Source organism: Pinus tabuliformis, chromosome 3_1 (genome assembly GCF_031772625.1).
Source record: "Pinus tabuliformis cultivar Carrire ecotype Pingquan chromosome 3_1, CPIR1, whole genome shotgun sequence".
NCBI lineage: Eukaryota > Viridiplantae > Streptophyta > Pinopsida > Pinales > Pinaceae > Pinus > Pinus tabuliformis.
The window spans coordinates 240,003,480-240,012,097 of record NC_142301.1 but is presented as its reverse complement, the minus strand read 5'-3'; the positions used below and the strand labels follow the sequence as shown (position 1 = coordinate 240,012,097).

General features: G+C 36.1%; 1 pseudogene; it reads right to left on the bottom strand.

Moving 5' to 3' along the window:
* Window positions 1-1,168: 1,168 nt before the first annotated feature.
* LOC149186696 (uncharacterized) lies at window positions 1,169-8,121 on the bottom strand (annotated as a pseudogene).
* Window positions 8,122-8,618: the final 497 nt, after the last annotated feature.

The window sequence follows — 8,618 nt, the reverse complement described above, 5'->3', positions numbered from 1 at the left end:
TACTCTCTAACATGCCCTCCATGCAATAGCTCTGCTTCTGAAAAGGAAACATAACAAAGGATGCTAAATAGTCTATACGTAATCTCTTTCTGATGTTTACATGGATGCACAGTACCAGCAAAGGGTAGAAGAGGGGAGGCAACATTGTGGGAGAGACTGGATAATCAAGGGATACCTAAGCCATGTTGAAATGTCTTTATTTTTGCAGCACAACTTAAACAAAATCCAATCAAGAATTGGCAGGCTGAAGGGGAACACCTGTCCCTTCTGAAACTACAAGGGAGCCTGATGTCCTTGGAAAGGAGGATGGATGCTTACTCTCAAAGTGCTAGTAGGTTAAGTAAGTAATAATGTTGATTAACCTAGTCTAGTTTGAGTGCTTAAAGTTTTTCTTTGCAATTTAAGGGCCCAAGTTGTCCATGACACTGAAGACCTATAAGAAAAATCCCAAAGGTACATTTCATTACAAACTACAGAGTTATATTGCTTCAGAAGGTTGGCATCACAGTCTCATTTTTCCAACCTTACATCAACAAATTACAACCAAACCATAATAGGCAAAAGATAGGCTTATTGTTCATCAATAAATCTCTGTGTAACAAAAATGTGTCATTGGATAAACAATTAGTTGATCCTCACAGTAATTGCCTACAATTTATGTTTTTAACTATTGAAATGAATATCATACAACAAATCTCCCAACACATTTGCAAAGAATTGCCTTGATTATAAGACAACGAGTTGCTAAACACAAAGATGGAATGATTTTGAGATAGAATGAATTTATTTTTAAAAAAATTTACAAATCCAAAAGTAAATACAAGAAGCCATTCTCATTGCCTTGAATGATTGTGCCATAACTCATTCCCTATAGGTCAGAAGGCAATTGATGGCCACAATGACATACATACCTACAGACGTAGGCTTTATACAAGTTTTTCAAAGAAAATGTTACCATACCATTGGAAATAGATAGCCAAAGTAAATCTGACATTAATCACAACTTCAGAGTAGCTTTCTGGCAAAACTCTACCAAAAAAATTTGAAATCAATCTACCAACATTTTACAAAGTACAAAGACATAGCTGGGAACGATGAATTAATGAGAAAGCATTTTGCACAATGAAAAACATGGAAAAAGCGGTAGAACTTGGATATTTGTCCATGCTTAGCCACAACCGTCTGAATCGTTGTCTAAAAATTCCATTGCCTTTAGACCCCTTGGTTTCTACAGTAGAAATATAACCAAAAATATGGAATGAATTGAGTCTCTTCATAATATGAAAAGGTTGAACACAAACAAATAAAACGCTTGCCATACAAGAAAGGCCCACACTAGAAGTGAGCCAAATCTACAAATAAAATACATACGGTTCATAAAATCATTATAAAAAAGGGCATAAAAGAGCAACAAGGAGAAAGCAAACCTTCTTAGTAATTTTTTTCTCTCTAACTTCTTAGCATTCCCTTGATAAATCTGAGACTTCTAGGAAAGCAATTATATGGTAACGGAAAAAAAAAAACATGTTAGATACAAACCCTCCTTCCTTCCATGCTTGTGTACATAAAGAAAACAGAATGACAATAAATTGACAACATGTGTCCACTATCTTTCCTACCCGTAGAACCTTCTCAACATATTTGGGCCACTTTTTGGGTCACTGGGAAATCTTTGTGCCTTTCATGATAAGAAAATCATCCTCGTTTTCTTTCCGAGACAATTGCAACAAATCTCTTGGTGATTCAAATGTTTCCGTATCTATCTTCACTGGAGGCACACATGCCTCTGTATCAGATGTTATGTCCAATGTCTTTCCTATTTGTAGAACCTTCTCAACATATTTTGGCTTCTTTTTGGGATGATGGGAAAGCTTTGTGCCTTTCATGATAAGAAAAGCATCCTCATTTTCTTTCCATGACAATTGCAACAAAAATATTGTTGATTCAAATGTTTCCATATCTAGCTTCTTTGGAGGCATGGAAGCCTATGTATTAGATGTTTGGAATTTTGGGTTGCATCAGATACTCTAGTGGTTTGAATGGCATTTGGACTAAAGAAACCAAATTTTTTGACATGTTTAGATACTCTAGTGGTCCCAATGGCATTTGGACAGAAGAAACCAACTCCTTCGACATGTTTCTCTACAAAAGATGATGAATGTATATCAACCTTTTGTTGAAGAACCTTGTTTAGAAGGTGGGCACCATTTAAATCTTCAGAATTCCTAGTAGAGTCAATTTTTAGTCTATCAAATACAAAAATCAATTGGGCATGTCTAATGACAGAGGTAAATCCAAAACAAGAGAAAGCAAAAAACCTGAAACCAAGAAACTGTCTCAACATATATATTAATAGTCAATGACTACATGGTACCAACCCAGACTTTAAATTTAAACTGAAGAAGATTATGTTAAGTGTGAAGAAAAATTCATGCAAGATTCTAGATCCTTCTACGCCACCATTAGTTTATAGATCTCCATCTAGAACACATGCAGGATTCTAGATCCTTCTACACTGCCATTAGTTTCTAGATCTCCATCTAAATCAATGCAGGATTCTAGATCCTTCTTCAACCTCTATAAATTTGTAATTTCTCTGGCCAAGGAATGCAAGCCAAGGTCCACGCATGTTATAATGCAAAGAGATTTATGTTCTCCAGTGATTGTTTTATCTATTCTGTTCTTTCTGATTGAGTAATCTTGTTGTTTCTCCATTTGTTTGTCTTTGAAATTATTCTTTGCTATTGTCGTCTAAGTCTCTGAATATAAATCTATTGTGTGTTATGTATGCTCTAAACTATCAATTGGTATCAGAGCTAGGGTGAAATATCCATTGTACAAGCCGCTTAGTTCCATCGCCTTACTCTGGCAATGTTTATTAAAACGTTGGTTGTTACCTCTAGAGTTGTTGAAGGATCTGTCCAGGAAATCGAAAATCGTTGCAAAGAAGAGAGTCCAGGAAAAGGATCTGTTCAGGAAATAACTGAGGAACTAGCTGAGGAACGTTAAGACAGTTGTTGCAAGAAATAAAAAAGTCATGGGCATATGGTGAAACGTGCCATGAAGCCTAAAACGTGGAGTGCGTAAGTGCTTTACGTGGAGTTCGTAATTTTTTTTTTTCATCAAGCTTGCACGTATACAAACCAACATATGTATATGTGAAATGTGAACAGGTTAAAACATTATATATGCTTTTATATTTACATAATTATATGTTGGAACTTTGAAAAGTATATTTTAAAAAGGAGCAGAAATTTTGAAAAGGGTATTTTAAAAGGAGGAAGGTCATTATTACTAAATTTTAAAGAGTAATAATTAAAGTTTTATTTTTAAGAAGAGTTTTTGTTTTTGGGCATCAATATATTGAAAATGGAGACAACAGCTATAGATATGGAGAAGCTCAGCGGGGCTAATTTTTTCCTATGGAAATCGCAGATAGAGGATATATTGATTTTGAAGGATCGGTATTTGCTGATTGAGGGCACAACAAATAAACCCTCATCGATGACAAATGAAGAATGGAATAAGCTATATAGAAAGGCGATTGCAACAATCCACCAATAACTAGCAAGGAATTTGTATTTCAATGTGTTCGGAGAAAAGATGGCTGAAGGATTATCGAAGAAGCTCCATGATCTATATGAGAAGAACACGACATCAAACAAAATGTTCTTGATGAAGAAGCTTTATAATCTCAAAATGAAGGAGGGTGTTTTAGTTGCTGAGCACTCAAATGCATTTAATATTATTACTAATCAACTTTCCTATGTTAAAATCATCTTAGATGATGAAATTAGAGCCATTTTTATAATGTGTTCTATGCTAGACAACTGGGAAAATTTAATTGTAGCTATGAGAATTTAAACAACTTTAGGGACCCTGAAGTTTGATGATATTAGCAGTAGTTTAATGAATGAGGAACTGCGACGCAAGTCAATTGCGAAAAACCAAGGAGGAGAAGCTCTAGCTCTATCTGATCGTGGTAGGAGAATGGATCAAGGTAGGAAAGGGTTGTCAAGATCGAGAGGCCTATCAAAATCAAGGAGAGGAAGGATCATCTATGTTCATTGTGGCAAACCCAGGCACATGAAGAAAGAATGTTGATTTTGGAAGAAAGGACAAAAGGATTAGAGACCATATAATACAACTCACAAGTCATCCAGCACAAATGAAGGTGAGACTGCTGCTGTAGCCACAGATGGTGATGTGTTGTTTACTATTTCAACAGAGGATGCATGTGTATATACATCTAGCAATAGCTTTGATTGGATCCTTGACTTTGGGGCATCTCACCATGTAACCCCATCCAAAGATAGTTTTGTTTCATATAATCCTGGTGACTATGGTAGAGTGCATTTCGGGAATAATCATTTTTGCAGTATTGTTGGAGTCGGAAATGTCCAGATCAAGATGAAAGATGGAAAAGATATATTGTTGAAACAGGTTAGGCATGTACCAGAAATGTGCATGAATTTAATTTCTATGGGACAACTGGATGATGAAGGCTATTCCACAAGCCTTGGAAAAGGAGGCTGGAAAATTAGCAAAGGAGCATTGGTCGTGGCCAAAGGACCCAAGATAGGAACATTATACACATTGAAGACACTGATAGGAAAATTAGATTTAGGTGCTGTCACAAAAGAAGGAAATTTAGCAGATCTGTGACATAAGCGTTTAGGTCACATGAGTGAGAAGGGCTTAAAAATCCTTGTTGGTAAAAATTTATTGCCCAGTTTGAAATCCTACAATCTTGATCTTGGTGAGCATTGTATATATGGTAGAAAAAGAAAGGTTTCATTCCTTAGAGGTGGCCATGATAGAAAGAAAAATGTGTTACAATTGGTACACTCAGATGTGTTTGGGTCTGTTAACATCAAATCATTAGGAGGAGCATCATATTTTGTAACATTTATAGATGATGCATCTAGGAATGTTTGGGCATATCTTATGAAAAGTAAAAGCGAAGTGTTTGGAATATTTCAAAAATTTGATGTTGTTGTTGAAAGAGAGACTAACAAATTGTTCAAGTGTTTAAGAATAGGTAATGGTGGAGAATATTGCTCAAATGCATTTAAGGAATATTGTAACAGGTTTGGCATAAAGCATGAGAAGACTATGCCTAGTACTCCTCAACAGAATGGTGTCGTAGAAAGGATGAATCACACCATTATGGAAAATGTGCAAAGTATGTTGTCCAATTCCGGTTTGGAGAAGAATTTTTGGGCTGAAGCAGTCAGGACCGCTTGCTACCTCATAAATAGATCTCCAACTACAGCCTTGGATGGCAGTATCCCTGAAGAAGTTTGGACTAGTAAGAATTTGAATTATTCTCACTTGAAAATATTTGGATGTGAAGCATTCATACATATTCCCAAAGAAAATAGAACTAAGCTAGATGATAAATCTATGAAATGCATTTTTTAGGGATATGCGGATGAAGATTTGGTTATCGTCTATGGGATCTAGTCAAACATAAAATTATTAGAAGCAAGGATGTTATATTTAATGAGTCAGAAATGTTCAAGGGGACTATAGGTGAGTTAGAGGTCAAGAAGGTTATTGACAGGTTTGAAGAGCAACAAGAAAACATACCACCAATACAAGAAAATGAATGACAAATTCAAGAGCATGAATAACAACAAGTGGAAAATGATGAAAAACAAGAAGAAGGAATCTTGTAGGAACCTTTACAGGAGATTCAGTCTCATAATGCACCACCACAGTTGGTTCGTAGATCATCTAGCCCTCATAAGCCTTCACAAAGGTATCCTCCTTCAAACTATATTTTGTTGACCGATGAAGGTGAGCCTAATTGTTTTCAAGAAGCCTATAAAGTTGAGCATAATGAAGAATGGAAGAAGAAATGAACTCTTTGTTGGAAGATAAAACTTGGGAGTTGGTAAACCTCCCAAAAGGTAGAAAGGCTCTACAAAACAAATGGGTTTACAAGATTAAGCATGAAGGTGACAAAAAGAAGGAGAGGTATAAAGAAGGGTTGGTGCTGAAAGGTTTTGCCCAAAAATAAGGTATTGACTTCACTGAAATTTTCTCACCTGTTGTTAAAATGTCATCCATTAGGGTCATTCTTGGTCTAGTTGCTGATTTAGATGTAGAATGTGAACAGTTAGACGTAAAAACTGCTTTCCTTCATGGTGAATTGGAGGAAGAAATTTGTATGGAGCAGCCAGAAGGTTTCATAGAAAAAGGCAAAGAAGATCTTATTTGTAGGTTGAAGAAGAGTCTTTATGGGTTGAAACAGGGACCTAAAGAATGGTATAAGAAATTTGATTCATTCATGTTGGAAAATGGTTTTCAAAGGTTGTAAGCTGACCATTGTGTCTATATCAAGAGGTATGATCAAGGAAAGTATATCATATCATTGTTATATGTGGATGACATGTTGATTGTTAGGCATGATAAGAATAAGATCAATAGGTTGAAGAAAGATTTGGGTAGAAAATTTGCTATGAAGGATTTGGGACCAGCACAACAGATACTGGGCATGCAGATTATGCGTGAAAGGAAAAACAAAAGGTTGTGGTTTTCACAAGAAAAATATATCAAGAAGGTGCTTGACAGGTTTAATATGAAGGATGCCAAGCCAGATGGTACACCACTTGTAGCCCACTTCAAGCTAAGTACTAAATCATGTCCTAGTGATGACAAGGAGAAAGAAGAGATGAGAAATATTCCTTACGCTTCAGCAGTTGGCAGTTTGATGTATGTCATGGTATGCACACAACCAGACATTTCATATTCAGTGGGAGTAGTGAGTAGGTTCCTTTCCAACCCAGGAAAACAAAATTGGCAAGCAGTAAAATGGATTTTGAGGCATCCCAAGGGTACTAGTCATTATTGTTTATGTTTTGGCCATGATGAGACTGTGCTTGAAGGATTTACAGATGTAGATATGGCTGGAGATATGGACACCAGAAAGTCCACTACAGGTTATTTGTATATATTTGTAGGTGCAACAATATCTTGGGTGTCAAGGCTAAAAAGAATAGTATCCCTTTCTACAACAGAAGCATAGTACATAACTGCAACAGAAGCTTGTAAATAGATGTTGTGGATGCAGCAATTCCTAGGAGAGATAGGAATAAAGTAGGACAAGTATGTGTTATATTGTGATAGTGAGAGTGCCATTCAGTTGGAAAAAAACCAAGTATTTCATTCAAAAACCAAGCACATTTACTTAAGGTACCATTGGATCTGGCATGTGTTGGAGGAAGAATAGTTATCCTTGGAAAAGATCCATACAGATAGGAACCCTACTGATATGCACACTAAGATTCTACCATGAAATAAACATGAGTTATCTAGAGGCATGGTAGGACTCAGTGTGACTTGATTCAAGACTCTTATTTGGCTTCAAGTGGGAGAATGTTAAGTGTGAAGCCAAATTCATGTAGGATTCTAGATCCTTCTACACCGCCATTAGTTTCTAGATCTCCAACTAGAACACATGCAGGATTCTAGATCCTTCTACACTGCCATTAGTTTCTAGATCTCCATCTAAATCACATGCAGGATTCTAGATCCTTCTTCACCCTCTATAAATTTGTAATTTCTCTGGCCAAGGAATGCAAGCGAAGGTCCAACTCTATTATGTAATGCAAAGTGATTTATGTTCTCCAGTGTTTGTTTTATCTATTCTGTTGTTTTTGTCTGAGTAATCTTATTGTTTCTCCATTTTTTTGTCTATGAAATTATTATTTGTTATTGTTATCTAAGTCTCTGCTTATAAATCTATTGTGTGTTATGTATGCTCTGAACTATCAACAGATTAGTTGTCAATTTATGGAAGTGAAAATCAACTAACCTTTTGATGAATCCATGGCTATGATCTTGGAGCCTACTGCAAGGACATAAAGTGGTGCTGCTTGAATCAACCATTACATGGGATTTCACAAGAACTTTCTATTTTTCAGATTTTGAAGCATGGTGTTCTGCTTGTATGGATTTCCTACCCTGAATGCTAGAGTCCCCCATCAAACTTTTGGATTCATTTTTGTGGCCTCGAGGTCTATTTTTCTTACACCACTAGAAAAAAACATCATCGCCTTCCTTGGGATCATTGGAGGGTTGATTCCAACATTTTAATATCTCCAAGAGTTCCATTGTCGATTGTCAAATTCTCACAATCCCTCAACGAAAGATGTTTCGATCGAGTTAAATTGCCAAATGAATTGGGAAGGATGAGAAAAGAGGAAGCACCTTCCAAATCCATGAGCTATAAGCTATTTAGCTCTCCAAATGAAACAAGTAGAGAGACCAATTCTGGGAACCCTTTGAAAATTAAGTAATTCAAAGAGCGCAGATGACAAAATTCATCCGAAAACCTTTTGATGGTGACTAATTTGGAGTGATTCCATATGGAAATCCTTTGGAGGTAATTCAGCTACCCTATAGACCTTGGAGTGATTTCCAGAACTCTTAACTTCATTATCAAAATTGATTTAGTCAATGAAGAGTGGGAAAATTAATACCAACATAGCCATATCAAAGGTGGCTTCTGCTCCCTCAATATGTCTTCTAAATGATCTTCTTCAGTTGCAATAAGTTGCAACTTCCTAAAATGGAAATTATTGAATAGAGGCATGATTTTTGACCTTATG